The sequence below is a fragment of the Aythya marila genome (assembly GCF_965140915.1).
Source record: "Aythya marila genome assembly, chromosome: 3".
Lineage (NCBI taxonomy): Eukaryota > Metazoa > Chordata > Aves > Anseriformes > Anatidae > Aythya > Aythya marila.
The window spans coordinates 3,814,074-3,828,078 of record NC_139044.1 but is presented as its reverse complement, the minus strand read 5'-3'; the positions used below and the strand labels follow the sequence as shown (position 1 = coordinate 3,828,078).

At 39.1% G+C, this 14,005-nt stretch overlaps 1 protein-coding gene across 3 annotated transcripts in view; it reads left to right on the top strand.

The window, feature by feature from the left end:
• The window catches only part of PLCB1 (phospholipase C beta 1), a 373,718-nt gene that overhangs the window by 193,814 nt on the left and 165,899 nt on the right, over positions 1–14,005 (top strand). The gene's annotated exons all lie outside the window — the stretch shown is intronic.

Sequence of the window (14,005 nt, the reverse complement as noted above, 5' to 3'; positions counted from 1 at the left end):
GATTCCACTTAATAGCTGTCCACGTAACTACATTGCCTTGCATTTTTTGGTATTTCTATTTTGAGAGCTGAACAAACACTGCATTATTTTATCAAAAATAATTCTGAGCCTGTTAGAAGCAAATAAAGGCCAAGCTATTACACCCTAACAGCATAAAAGAAAACTGTAACACAGGCTGATTAAATGGTGTGTGTTTAATTTTCCTTTCAACCAAACAAAGTCAAGGATGGCAGCTGCTGGAATTCACAGAAGACAAAATAGAGTGGGAGCCACACAGGCTGAAACTGTGATCCAGGGAAATTGAGGATGTGGTGGCTCTTAAGAGAAATTTGAACAAAGAACTGAAATGCAGCACGAAGGAGGAAATTCTTGAAGAAAAAAATAGCAATATCACCATGAAAGCTCTTATTTATAACACTTATGTCCATTATATCATAGAACTTGAAACCTTGAAAGTTTCGTTATGACCTGTTGGAGTATTATTGGTCTAGCACATTGGTGGACCTCTTTTTCTTGTGATTTTTTTTTTCTTTTTCCTTTTTTTTTTTCCTACTTCCTCTTCCTCAAACTGAGATGTGAGAATGAGCCTGGGCCCAGGTACATAGCACACACAGGAGATCTGTAAATATCTACAGTCAGATTATTCCTTAGAAATCCAAAGAAACTCAAACCCACTCAACTTTATTAACTTGGAGCTTGATAAATTATTTCATTTTGCTTTATTTCTTCCAATATAAAATGACTACATATCTAGTCTTTACAGTATCAATCAATGAAATAGTCCTTGATAAAAAGCTTATAGATGTTCCTGTCAGTTTTTCAACTGACTCCATCAGGCTCCTGTTAACTCCCATTGACACCCTAATTGCAATTATAAGTGTTGCAGAGCAGACCTTTTCTGCCCCCATCTCTCCTCTTCCCCTCAGTCTTTATCATGTTAGTGTATAAATGCAAAAATAAACACTGAGGCTGCAAATTACTATTGGATGTAGACCAGCCAGGCAATTTTCAAAAATGTCAGTTCCCAGATCAACTCAAAATATTTTCTCATTTTGCTCAAGCCGTATAGAAAATCAGTGCTGACAGGTATTTCAGGATTTTCCCCATAGAATTTAGATGTTAGTTTCTGCTGTATTTTGAAAGTGCATAGATAAGGATATAACCATAGTTGACACATACAGAAATTAGGTTCTTCTCGAAGAATTCATCTTCCTTAAGCACTGTTTCTCTCATTCTAGAAAGTGGACTGTACTAATTCCAAGTCTGAACCCCTGATGATGGCAGGTCTGGGTCTCTGGTTTGTGACAGTCAGGTTAAAACTATTAAAAAAATTATACTTGAAGAATGTCTTAATTGGAAAAACCATCTTGAGCATGTGTGCCCTCCTTCCCAACTGTTTTAGCCCTCCTTTGTTCCCAGACTGTGTGCAAGTTAATAAAAACCCTTTCTGTTTCTCCTCTGAAATACTTCCTTCTTTGTGTCTAATACCATGGAGAAGCTTCTTGCTACTTTCAAGTATGAATATTTAAAATACGACTCAGAAAGGAAAAAACAAGTAGCATTGTCTTACAAATATCAAAGCCACTTATTTCTTCTACAGCCTGAAAAACAAACAGTTTTCTTAGTATTTTGTACCTGAGCAACATAATTCTTCAAAGATTTTAAGTGCTTATTTTCACCTTTTCAATCAAAGCTTTTACAAAAATATATACACGAAGTAGTGTTTCTTATTTCACAAGCCCCTGTTAAGAAGTCACACCTTTGGAACAAAGTATGTCAGAAACAGGTGCTACAAAACAAGAAGAAAAAAATCTTTAAATGAAAGCCCATTGAAACCCTACTGGAAATGTCAGGGTTTTTTACAATAAATGTAAATACAAGTTAAGACTTCAAAAAAGAAAAAAAAAAGAAAAAAAAAAGAAAGAAATTTCTGTGTTTCTTACTTGTGAATCTGCAGTACACTGATTTGACTGGGACTACTCAGATGCTTCAGTTAAACATCAGCTTCAGTGTTTTGCTGAACTGGACAGCAGGAGATAGACCAGAAATGTAGGGATCAGCTGTAATGCAGATACCTGCCTCTAGCCTTGTTCTGGGCTCATTCTCCTCTTAGGCAAAGCTCTCATCAAAGGTCATGAGAGGAATCGGCATCAGTAAAGAGGAGGAAGGGACATACTTCTTCATTGCTTGGCTCAGCGTTGCCTAATGACTGACATCGGGGGGAAGCCATCACCCCATGACTGTTATATTCCATCCCGGAGCATTACATGAAAGCAGCCCACATTTCACTGAACTGTTCCTGTATTCTGCGGGCATCCGCTTCTCTTTGTTGTCATGTGAATGTGGGACTTACTCATTCAGGCTTTCATGTTAAAATCAATGGGGTTATTCACAAAAGCAAGTCTAAATACAGTTTGTTACCCATGGTACAGCTTCACTGCTCCGAATAACAGCCCAGTTCATCCCAAATGCTTTTATTCTCAAAGTGCATCAGTTGTGACACTGATGCCCTGATCACAGCCCTTCCTGTTCACTAGGTAGGATGCCGACACATTTGCAGTTACAACACCTGGATGTCACAGGAACTGGTGTCCTAAGGCTGTGCCTGTTTTGTAGGACTGCTGGGTTCCCTTTAGCTGCAGGATGAGATTTAAGATGATACCCTTCCTTTGACAGCAAACTGAACCTGTAAGGCAAGGGGGCAGCTGTTGTAGGCTCCAGTAGCTCATCAGACCTGATCACTATCAGCTGCTGCTGACACTTATCTGATGGGAGAAAACATGTTGAGTTGCTCTGAGCTTTTAAAAACATGAACTTGTGTTTTGGTAGACATTTGCTTTCCTTTGAAACAGTAAGCTTACTTCATTGCTTGGAAAGGATCTTGGAGAAGGTCTCGAGAGGCAACCTTTTCTCATTTCAGTATGTGTAAGAATGTCTTTTCCCTTTCTTTAAAGGTGTAAGATTTCAATTTTCTTCATATCACCAAGTTAGCTGAAATCTGTTCAATTCATTAATTCATCTTCCTAGTTCGTGAAGTCAGTGGGCATCCTTCCAGAGCAGCTTGCTCATCCCAAACGCACTGGGGCACGTATTGGTAGAGATTGTATTGAGTTTGATAAAAAGAAAGTAAGTTTGTCAGGCTCCATGCTTTCATTATCCATCTATTTCATTCCTTTCCCTGGAGCATGAACTGCTAGAGCCTGCTGAAAGAACCTGTGAAGCTTCCATGTGTGGTGCTGAAAGGGGCTGACCTGAGCCAAATGTCCTGACTCTAGTGGGTTGTCCAGGCAACTGGGGGTCGTTCAAGTATCATCCTGTAACACTAAATAACTGGCTCTGGGACAGCAGCCCCTCTGGTAGCCTCTCCAGTTTTATGTGCCTAGCGTGGGTTGTGTGAATCTTCTCTTCACAGTCCTAGAGCAAGCGTGGCCGACAGCTAAGAACTGGGCTGTGATTTTCCTTGACTAAGTAAGAAAAATGTTATAAATTGGTATGATATCCCAACCTTCATACATGCTGACTAAACATAAGGAACAAAACCTAAACAAACAAACAAAAATTTTTTTTGAGAGGCACTGTCAGGAATATGAAGGAAGAAGACATTATTAGATACTGTGCACATTAGATCTATCAAGAAGAGTGGAGCTTTTTGTTGGAACATGCAAACAAATTAAGAGCTTAGGTAGCACTTTCCAGCTTTATTGATTCCAGAATGCTTGACAAAAGAGGTGGGTATAATTAGACCTGATTTACAGATGGAACAAGCAAACAAAAAGCCAAATGGCTTGCAAAATAGCCAGAAAAGAGTTGGGCACTGAGACGAAAAGTGGCTCAATATTCTTCTCGAAAAATTCACCTTGGATTGCTTTAGACTTACTTGGCTCTTGCGAGTGCATTTATTTTTAGGAAATGCATGTGTTTAAAAAAGAAAAAAAAATCAAACAGTTCTTCTTTATTCCAATACACTATTAATTTCAGTCTGATTAGTTCAGTCGATCACTCTTCATTCTGTAAGGCCATGCAGTAAGGCAGTAGAGCGGCTTTGCTGATTTTCAGGAAAGCTTATCCTGCAGTTGCTGTGAGTAGGGTCGTCAGCAGTACATCCAATTGCTCTTTGGGTGTCTGAATCAGAGTCTCTGTACTACACTTGTTTTCAGAGAAAGACAACCGAGGCATGACATTAAAAAAAAAAAAAAAAAAAAAAAAAGTTGGTCAGGTTTCCAAAGTCTGTTGTTTGATCAAAGATATATGAAGAACATGGAAATTTCATTTTATTTAGGGCTGCAAGATAAAAACCATTTCAGATTGAATTGTAACCTTCCTAATTGTGCTGACTGATGAAAAACTTCAAGAAAGTAAATTTGTGACCTTAAAATGTATTTTCTAAAGATTCAGGCAAAACGATAGGCAATAGCCAACTGGTTTGGGGGCAGGAGTAAATTTGTGTGTGTCAATTGTCCTAACTTTCTACCATGTAAATTTTCTCCAGCGCTCAATAGGTCAGCTATTGGGGTAGATTACATCAAGTATGATCTACAAGTTTCTGTCTATCCAGTGAGCTTCCTACCACTCCGGAGATTTCTACCTGTTCAGTAGCCTGGTTTAAAAAATAGATTAGAAACATGATAAGCCAAAAATAAATTTCTTCTGGGAATTCTGCCCAGAACTTTGCTCTATAATACCTCCATTCACCATTTGTTATATTGGGCACAGTATTTTTCCAAGGGAAGGTGTAAGGCTGTGCTTTTTTTCCTGCCCAAATAGTAGGTTTCCCCATGTTGCATTTAGCCCTCTTTCAAAACCTATTGTTGTTCCCTTCCTCCAGGAAACTAGTTATGAGACAGGATTCAAAGCAAAATCACTTCTTGATGAAGAAAAAAAAAAAAGAAAAGAAAAGGATATTTAAAAACTTCCTGAGATTTATTCCCTGTCTGCTCTTGCTTGTACTTGCACAATGAATAGCTCCTCTCAGCGAGTCCTGCAGAAAGGGGCAGATGCCATGACCATCATTACAGTGTGTTGATTCAAAACAGATCGTGGTGTATAAATTGGCAACAATACACATTATTTTCAAAGGCTTCCAGATTGCCAGGAGGGATGAACTGATGTCCTTTTTTCAAAAAAAAACAAAGGAGCAAGTTTAAAAACAAACATACAAAACAAAACCAACCAAACCAAAAGCCCACAACCAAAACTAACTTACTGAAATATCTAAATGGAATGGAAAATATGCAAAAAGGGGGCGAAAGAAGGGTCCCCAGGTGCCTCAGACCCCTCATTGTTCACACTTTACAGTCTCAGGTAGGGTTCCCCACGGCCCTGTGTTGCTGCTATTTTGGGCAGTCATTAATACAAATATTCAGGCTGATGCCAGGCACTGTTGATCTCTTTATCACGTGCAAGAGTTTTATCTGTAGGTGGTTGTTTTGTTTGTGTGGTAGAAGTTACCCACTTTGCTGGGTTTAGTGGTTCAGAGTCATTGCCATGTCAGGTAACCCTGTTACCAAGGCTCTGCTGGGAAAATAATATTTCAGAGTCTTGGAAAAATTTTTCAAAGCACTACTGGGATTCAGTTTTCTATTAAAAGTCTCCGTTGAAAAGTTAAATGTAATAGAAAATTACAGCAAGGTTCCTCAGACCTTTTGGAGTTATAAAAAAGTAAGAAAATACCAAGCATTTTCTTATGTGCTGTAAAACAAGGGGATAACATTGCGTATTGCACACACACTGCAGGGGATGGAAACACAGCACACTGCATCAGCCATTGGGTCTAGTTATGTACAATAATGAGGCTAGACCCGAGCAGCGCATTCAGCGTGGAAGTGACGAGATGCTCTGACCCGGGGCAAGCAGGGCCAACTGAAGCCATAATTTCCCACCAGCTGGGAATTTGCTCCAGGGTTTTCTCTACAGGCTGCACTCAGGAGTCACGTATGCCTCTGAGGAACTGAGATTGTCACCTTCGTAAATCTTCAAAGGATTCTTGAATGTTTAGGAGAGACCTAAGACACCGAACTTCTGCCTCCTGGCAGAGGCATGTGGATGTCACCTCTGTGTCATCTATGGGGACATTATATCTTGAAAGTTAGAAAGAAAAATAATCCAGTAATTCCTCCACCGCTGGCATCCCTCACAAACTGTGCAAGGAGGGGGCCTCAGGTGTTGTCGGTGCCATTTTCTATTGCAAGATGTACTGCTAACCTAAGGCGATGTGAAGATGGGCTCTTCTGGCTTTTCAAGGCAGCATCCTCAGCTACGTAATCATGAAAAAAAAAAGAAAAAAAAAAGAAAGGAAAGCCTTAACTCTGTTCCTGTTAGAGCAATGAGTTTATATGCTTCATCACTTCAGAGTCTATTTAGCTCTGTAAGTATGAAGAATACATTTATTTCTGTTTCTAAAAATGATTTAATGGAAAAACAAAAAAAAAAAAAAAAACAAAAAAAACCTTTTGCTGTGCTAACACTCTAAGTGAGGCAAGAGCTGTTGATGGTAACAAGGAAAATGAAATTTGGTACGCTTTGACTTAACGGAGGTAGGAGGAGAAGAAGGAAATTGAAACACTGAAATGCAATGTTTTATGCCTCTGTTATCACAAGAGATGTCCATGCTTTGTGTTTGTTTCCTTATTTCCTGGTAAAGGAGAATAGAAGGAGGAGGAAGGAACATGAGAAATGCAAAGCGTTAATGCTTTGTACTGTAAAGCAGAAGAGCAGTGTGGTAGAGCTGAATTATGGATGGTGTTGGAGGTTAGGGTGATGCTGTCTTTGCCTGATCCTGCAGCCTGGTGCACAGAGGAAGTGGTGTGCATTTCTGCATAACCAGTTTTAGCAGCATCGGGAATTTAATTGCATCTCATTCACTGATGGTCTGATCCAAACCCTTTAAATCCTTTCAGCTTTAGACTAAACCCTGGCATCATAAATCTTCCTACAGTTGCTGCTTTCGCGGCTGATCTTCCTGCCTCCCGTTCCTTGCTGGCAGTTGATCATTGTTGAAATTGGCTTTGCACTGCAAATACAACTGTTTCCTACCTTAGCTGGAAAGACACAAAAGTGTTTCAGAAATGCTGGGGTCTTCCAGAGCAAAGGCTACATCTTAAATGACTTCATGTATTTAAATGCCATGTTAAACTGTCTACAAATTAGCTTTCACAGTGCTCCAACATTACAGCTCACTGGTTTGTCATCTCAAAAGGTCTGTCTGCCTCTCGCTAATCCTTTCTGCGGGAAAATACTTTGCACAGTTTGATTTATCTGAGAAGTCTAAATGAAAAAAAAAGAACAAAATCAACCTCCTGCATACGGGCCGGGCCACTTTTAAAATACCTGAAAATGACAAAATCTACCACCACTGAAATATTTTAGCAAAGCTGTTACATTCTTTCGTGAAGATGGTGCCCATAGGTAAGATACATCTTTACATGAACCGTATTTTAAAACCCATAGCGTCAAATAATGTTTTAGGGAAGTGGCATAGAGGATATTCTCATTTTTTTGCAGAATATCCCTCTCCCAGTTTTGTACATTGTAACTATTTGTTTTCCCAAGGATGTGTTGGAAAGGATCCAACTGGATAAAGTGTACCCTAAGTGCCGTAGTCTTGTGTGCATGAAGTATTTTTAATTCCCTTTTCAAAAAGCATTAGACTTTATGACCTTTCAGAAATATTTTTGTCAAACCCTGGAGTGCATAGTTTTGCTCAGTCAAATACTCCGCTGGGGATCCGCAGGAAATTTGACAAAGCGTGGACCACAAAACCTGTCCTGGACTTTCCACAGCATTTTTTGTCCTCTGTGCACTCTTTTGGACTGCAGCCTGATTGTGACGTCCATTTGCTCCACTTTCCACAGCTAAAAGGTGGTTTTTAGAATTAACTAACTGCTTGAGTAGTTTATACACACAGGGATATGTTTTATTTTCCACTGCTCTGAAGGCTGTTTTATCCTTTCGGTGGGAAAGCCTTTTATCTAAATGAAACAGCCTTAAATTGTTGGATGTAGTTCATTAAATTCTTGGATAACTAGAAGTCTCTCTGGCACTTAGCAAGTGATATTAGGAAGAAAAGTGCTGATCCCCCTTCTAAATGTAAGGAATTTAATTCCTTGCAAACTGGCATGATGTGAACAAGGCACGTTTAAAAATAATTAATAGCTGTTAAACTGTCTGCGCCAATTTTTTAGTCTTTCCCAACTACTGTAAATTCAGGGTAGCATCTTTGAGGTGAGGAGAGTTGTTAGGGATGTAAGTTAAAGCAGAATTTCAGTTATCTCTTAATTTCAGTGCATCGTCTGGTAGTTGTGCTTAGATACGGATTTTCAAAGTTTTCACAGTAGTTTTGAAGGTGGTAAATATCCTTTGGCTCCTTGAACTTTCATGAAGTGATGTTTAATTATTTCTGCTCTGGGAAAGAATAATCAGTGAATATCAAAGATGCAACTGTAATTTTTAACTGAAGATCTGTTCACTGAGTATTATCTGCTTTTTTAAGATTAATAAACATTGCCCCTACTGGTTTTTCTCTGAACCGTAAGGAAAACTAATAGAAATGGAGAAACTTGAAGTTGGGCATTATTTCTGATGCTGTTTTAAATAGTTGTCTTACTTAATGCTCCATGTCTGTGTAGGCAGAGACATGTGCTTATGCGCAAATTTTGGTTCAGTTCTATAACATATGCAAATAATTCAGATGCACAAAGTTGTTCACTGCACCAAAGTGTCTGCAGCTGGATTTTTATTCTTGTAGACTTCATGAGATACAGTCCATTTTTGGGGGCGGCCATTTTCCATCATCCTCATTCTCCTGAATATTTCCATCATCCTGATATTCTCATACTGTTTGGCTGCTCACAAGCATGTAGTACTCAGGATTTCCATCAGGACTGTTTTCCAGGTTGATGTCTGATATACATCTTAGTCTGATCTTAAATTGATCCATCCACACTGTTTTATATCCCTTTTGTTGATTACTTCTCAATGCCATAAAGAACAAAATATACTGCTTAAAATAATGTCCATGACATCCCTGCAGACTTCTTTCTGCAGTAGCTCACCAAAGACATTAGGCTTGGGATATTCTTTTCTCAGCAATGATTGAACATATTTCCTGTACTTTCGCAGGCAGTAAAATTAATTTAACATGCAACCACCCAAATCCAGATTCTGTATTTATTGTTTTCTCTGTCTCTCCTTGATACATGCACCCAAAAACCACATTTGTAGTTCTTAGTCATACTTTTAGTAGACTCCACTGTTTTTTTCAGCAGTCATATTGTCTTCTAAGAAAACAGGAATCTGTTTCTACTCTTTTTCTGTTAACTATTTATATAATAAGTTAAAATCTATTTACAAAAATTGCCCTCTCTGGAGTAAAATGAAGCAGACCAACTTTTAAAAAAGTCTTAATTTCTGTTTTGTTTGTAGATTACTACAGATACTTTGCCATCTGAAGCATAGGCCTCTGCTGTATGATTTGCTTTTCAGCTGATGCTATGGTATTAGTTAGGATTTCAGAGTCCAGGCATCATTGAGGTAATGAGTGCTCCCTGGCCTTTGTGGTACCCTAGCTCAGGTGCCTGCTGAGTTGGATGGTGACCATAAGCAGGAGCAGCCCTACTGAGATCTCCAGTAAATAGGATTATCCATGCTGACTAATTTTGCACCAGTTTTCAAATTACAAGGGTCTGTGAATGCTTCTTTGCTTCTGAATTATTGTTACTGGTATGTAATAAAATAAGTGAAGGTTTTGTGACAAATGGCAGGGCAAGAGAACTTGTCTGTGGCAGTCAGTAGTGAAATAGGTGTGCCAGTGGGAGTCCCTCGTAAGCTCACTGTCTGATTTGCAAAAGCTGAGCATCTGGTATTATCCAAGATGGAAAAAATTATGATCGGAGCTCTAGCAGGAGCAGTTTGTGCTTTTATTCCTGCAAGTCTCAATGCCATTCCCTATGGTTTCACCAGGGCAGAATCTGTTGCTGCATCATTGAATTTGTTTGCTATACTACTAATGAGTTTCCTAGAATTAAATGGCAGGGGGTTGGAACTAGGTGATCTTTAAGGTGCCTTCCAACCCAAGCCATTCTATGATTCTATGAAATATTTAAGGATAATGGGAATAGTGGATGTTCACAGCAATTAAAATCAGGTAAATTAAAACCTTTACTGGTATACATCCCATATGACTTGGTAATTTAAAAAAAAATATATAGCAACTGTTATAACCTAGAGTTCTCTCACTGACAGTAGCAAAATATCTCACAAGCAGGTAAGATGGAACAAAATAATGCTGGCACAGCTGAGCAGGATATCTCGTTCTTTTTTATTTGATTCACGTAACAGCAATGTTGCAATAACAAGCAGCTCCTTAGTTGGATGTTTTCAATTATACCTTTCTGTATTTCATCTGTTATTTTTACACAGGTTGAGTAGTTGGTGCATGCAGCATTACAGACCGGCTGGATATACATGCTTCCACCAGCTAAAAAATACATTAAAATGCAAGCTCCAGCCCTTATGGAGCACTCAAAAGAGCATAGTGGGCATTCATGCAGTTCCTCTCATTCAGCTGGTTCCAAGTAATTTAGATTTTTGCAAATGCTGTATAAATATATAGCTGATTGTAGCTCTACCTCTGCAGCAACCCTATTAAAATAACTCTTCACAGTGATTCAGAATTGGAAGAACAATGCCTTATGAGATTTAGAGATAAATCGAAATTAAGCTGTTGTTCCAACTATTTTTGCTCTTGCGTGCTATGTGAGCTGCTGTAGAAATCATTTGATTTTAAGACTTTTTATAATTCCAATAGTCTAGTATAGACCCAAGAAAATGAATTAACAGAAGGAACACGAAGATGAGAGAAGATTCTTTTCTCAGCTCTCTTCATCTCTTCCTTTAAAACTACACTGAAGAAAACCTCAAAGTACTGTGAGAAGGGAAAAACACTGAAAAGAAAGTGCTTCGAGGTCATTTTTAAAATAATGAACCGTCTGCAGCTAATAGAAATGGATAAAAATGTTAGTGAATTAGAAAACATCTAAAGGAAGATTGTGCATGGAAGTGCCTTTCTTCTAGGTGTTTTAGTTTTTTTTAAGTTGTCATTTAAACTAAGATGTACACTGAGATATAAAGTACTTTCATGTTAATCACAACCACATCAAAAAGGATTGAAAAATACCACACACAGTCCAGTTGTACTAAGCTAGTTTGTATTCACATTTTATTTTTGTTAGAATGCGGAGTCTTCTGCCCAATTTAAAACTGGCATACTGTGAAACTAAAACTCCGAGAAAAATGGGCATTGGAAAGGAGAACCAAACACGTCTGCAGGCCAAGTGTTTGTGTAATGTTCTGCCATGAAAACACGAGCGCACCAGGAGAGCTGGGAGATACTCTAGGAGTATTCCACCTATTAACTTTTTTTTAAACAAAAAAAAAAACAAAAAAAAAACCACACACAACAGTACACTTCCTTATTTGTACTGGACTAAAGATATTTCTAGTTTAATGATAATGAATGTGGTAAAAATGACTTGATCTCATGAATGAATATATTTAAATACCAAACTTCTTGTTGAATTCTGTGTGATGAAAGAAAACAGAGTTTAGAGAACACTGTTTTGAGTATCTTTGATGTAGTAATTGGAGTATATTCATTTCACATGATTGTCATTAAAGAAGACAGACAAAATCCTTTCATCGAGTTTTGTAGGTGTGATTCCCACGTATGGACATCCTGTCTAGTCAGTGAAAGGCATTGCTGAAAGATAAACTATCAATAGTTTTGACTTTGGTCTTAACAAAGGAAGGAGAAAGAAGAAACATACGTTTCTTTGAAAGATGAGTCTGTCAATCCTCTTGTTTGAAAGTTTTCAGTCCCGTACTGTTGCTAGAGGATGTGTGACAGGAAGGGTATCTGAACCAGCTTTGAAATCTGTGTTGGGATTGGTAATGGTAAATTTAATTTAATTGGCAAGACTATTTTGTTCCCGAGGGTCATACCATTGCACCACGGCAGTTCAGAGCTTCCTAAGAGGCAGCACAGAGGTCTGGTTCCTTAGTATGGAGAGATTTGGTGTGTGCGCCCTCCAAAAGGTAGACGTTTCCTTAAACCACTCACACCTTTGTCTCGTGTCCTCAGGAGGGAGAGAAAAAGGCTGCCAGGTGGGTATCTCAGTCCTTGCTGAGGCGGGGGGGGAAGTAACTGCCTGGGGAGGTGTTTTGTGTGCTGGCAAGGCTGCTGAAGTCCTTAGTTAGCCATAGGGTAAGTGGTCTGCTCTGCAGAGACACTCACTATTTCTTACTGACTGTCCTGTGCTACAGCTGCTCACCTGGTGCTTAAAGTGTTAAGATCTGGTATTTGGGAATCTGGGTCAAATATACAAACTGTATATGCTATATATATATATATGTATATACATTTTTGTTGATAAATGCTCTGTGATAAGGCATTCCTGAGGATAAGACTTGGCTCTATTTGAAGGAAGCGTGTGGGAGTTTTGCCTTGGACAGAGTCACAATGTAAGGTCTCATTTTAACAAGACTTTTTGTTTAATTTAAGCATAAATTTGAATATTTCTTGGAAAACTCTTTGCATATGTAGCTATCTAATTAAGCTTCCTTTTCCCCCATCTTCCCCTCCCCTGGGATACATAAAGAGCTAGAAAAAATAAAATTCAGTTTTGAATGCTTGGAAATCTTACTGGACTAACATGAAAGTCATTGCAAATCTTGTTTCAAACCTTTTCCACTCTTGAAGTTATCAGGGTACAAATAAGACAATTTGGGATTGTGAAAAGCTTTAGAGTCTAAGAAATATAGTAATATAGAACATATAGTATAGTTTACAAATATTACAACCCTGATTTACCAACAGAAACTTTTGTTTTGTTACATACAGCGCTTCAGAGTAAGGATGATGCTATATTTTTAGTGCCAGAACCAGAAACTGTTTGGAAATTACAAGTCAGATTGACAGAAGTCATGCAAATAGCTGACTTACACTGAGTCTATATATAGGGTTTGGTGGGTGGTGTTTCTAGGCATCTATTTTTTTGAAGGCTTTGGGATCCCTCTCAGAGCTTCAGGAGGACTCGAGTATTTAGTGACATCTTAAAGATGATGTTTTAATGCATGAGATGCAGAAGAAAATTATTTTGGTTGATAGCTGTTTGTGGGCAGGGAATGTATGACATTTTGCATGCACAGGACTGTGCTGCGTAGATGATGTAGTACGTACTGTATGTGTAATTTAGTCTATACGCAGTATAGACAACTGAGTCTTGATCTGTGCCTACCATACAAAAAAAAAAAAAAAATAGTGCCAAGGCAGTTCTTGTAAGTGGGAAATGGGACAGCAAATAATACTGTTACTGCTGTTCGACTCAGGTCGTGGCAGAAATGCCATATGGTATTTTTTTATAATCACTCATTTAGATTGAAGAGCCCTATTTTACAATGCAAGCAAACACCAGAAAAATACAAAAATTCCTGCAGTACTTGAATTGCACAATTGTTCAGCAACCCAGAAGTTCTGGCTGAGTCTTCTGATAGCCATCCAGTTTGGCTATCGCATCGTCTGTAACTGTTAAGCCCTGAGGAAGGTCTTTAGCACCTGACAGGTCCTGTCGCTGCTTAATGTCCTTCTGAGATCGGCCAGCTGCTCCCAGAAACGCTGCTGCTGCTCTGAGAAGGATGAGGAGCACAAGGTGTTGCACTGCATCCGAGGTGAGGCTTTGGCTGCCCCGCTGCCCCTTGGAGGGATCAGGTCAGTGCTTGGGAGTCGTTAAATGCAGACACCTGTTTTCTGTCCCGTGACAGCAGACAAACAGAATCCAAAAGCCTTTTGGTTTGTAGAGGGTGGGAGATAGCTGGATAGCGTGCGTGGGTTGTCAGAGGGAAGCTGGGTCGCAGCTGCTTCCTACGAGAAGTGGCTGTGGATCCTTGCGAGGGGAGCTGCAGCAGCAGAGCGCCCAGTCTGGTGCCTGCAAAGCCCCTGCATGGGGCTGCC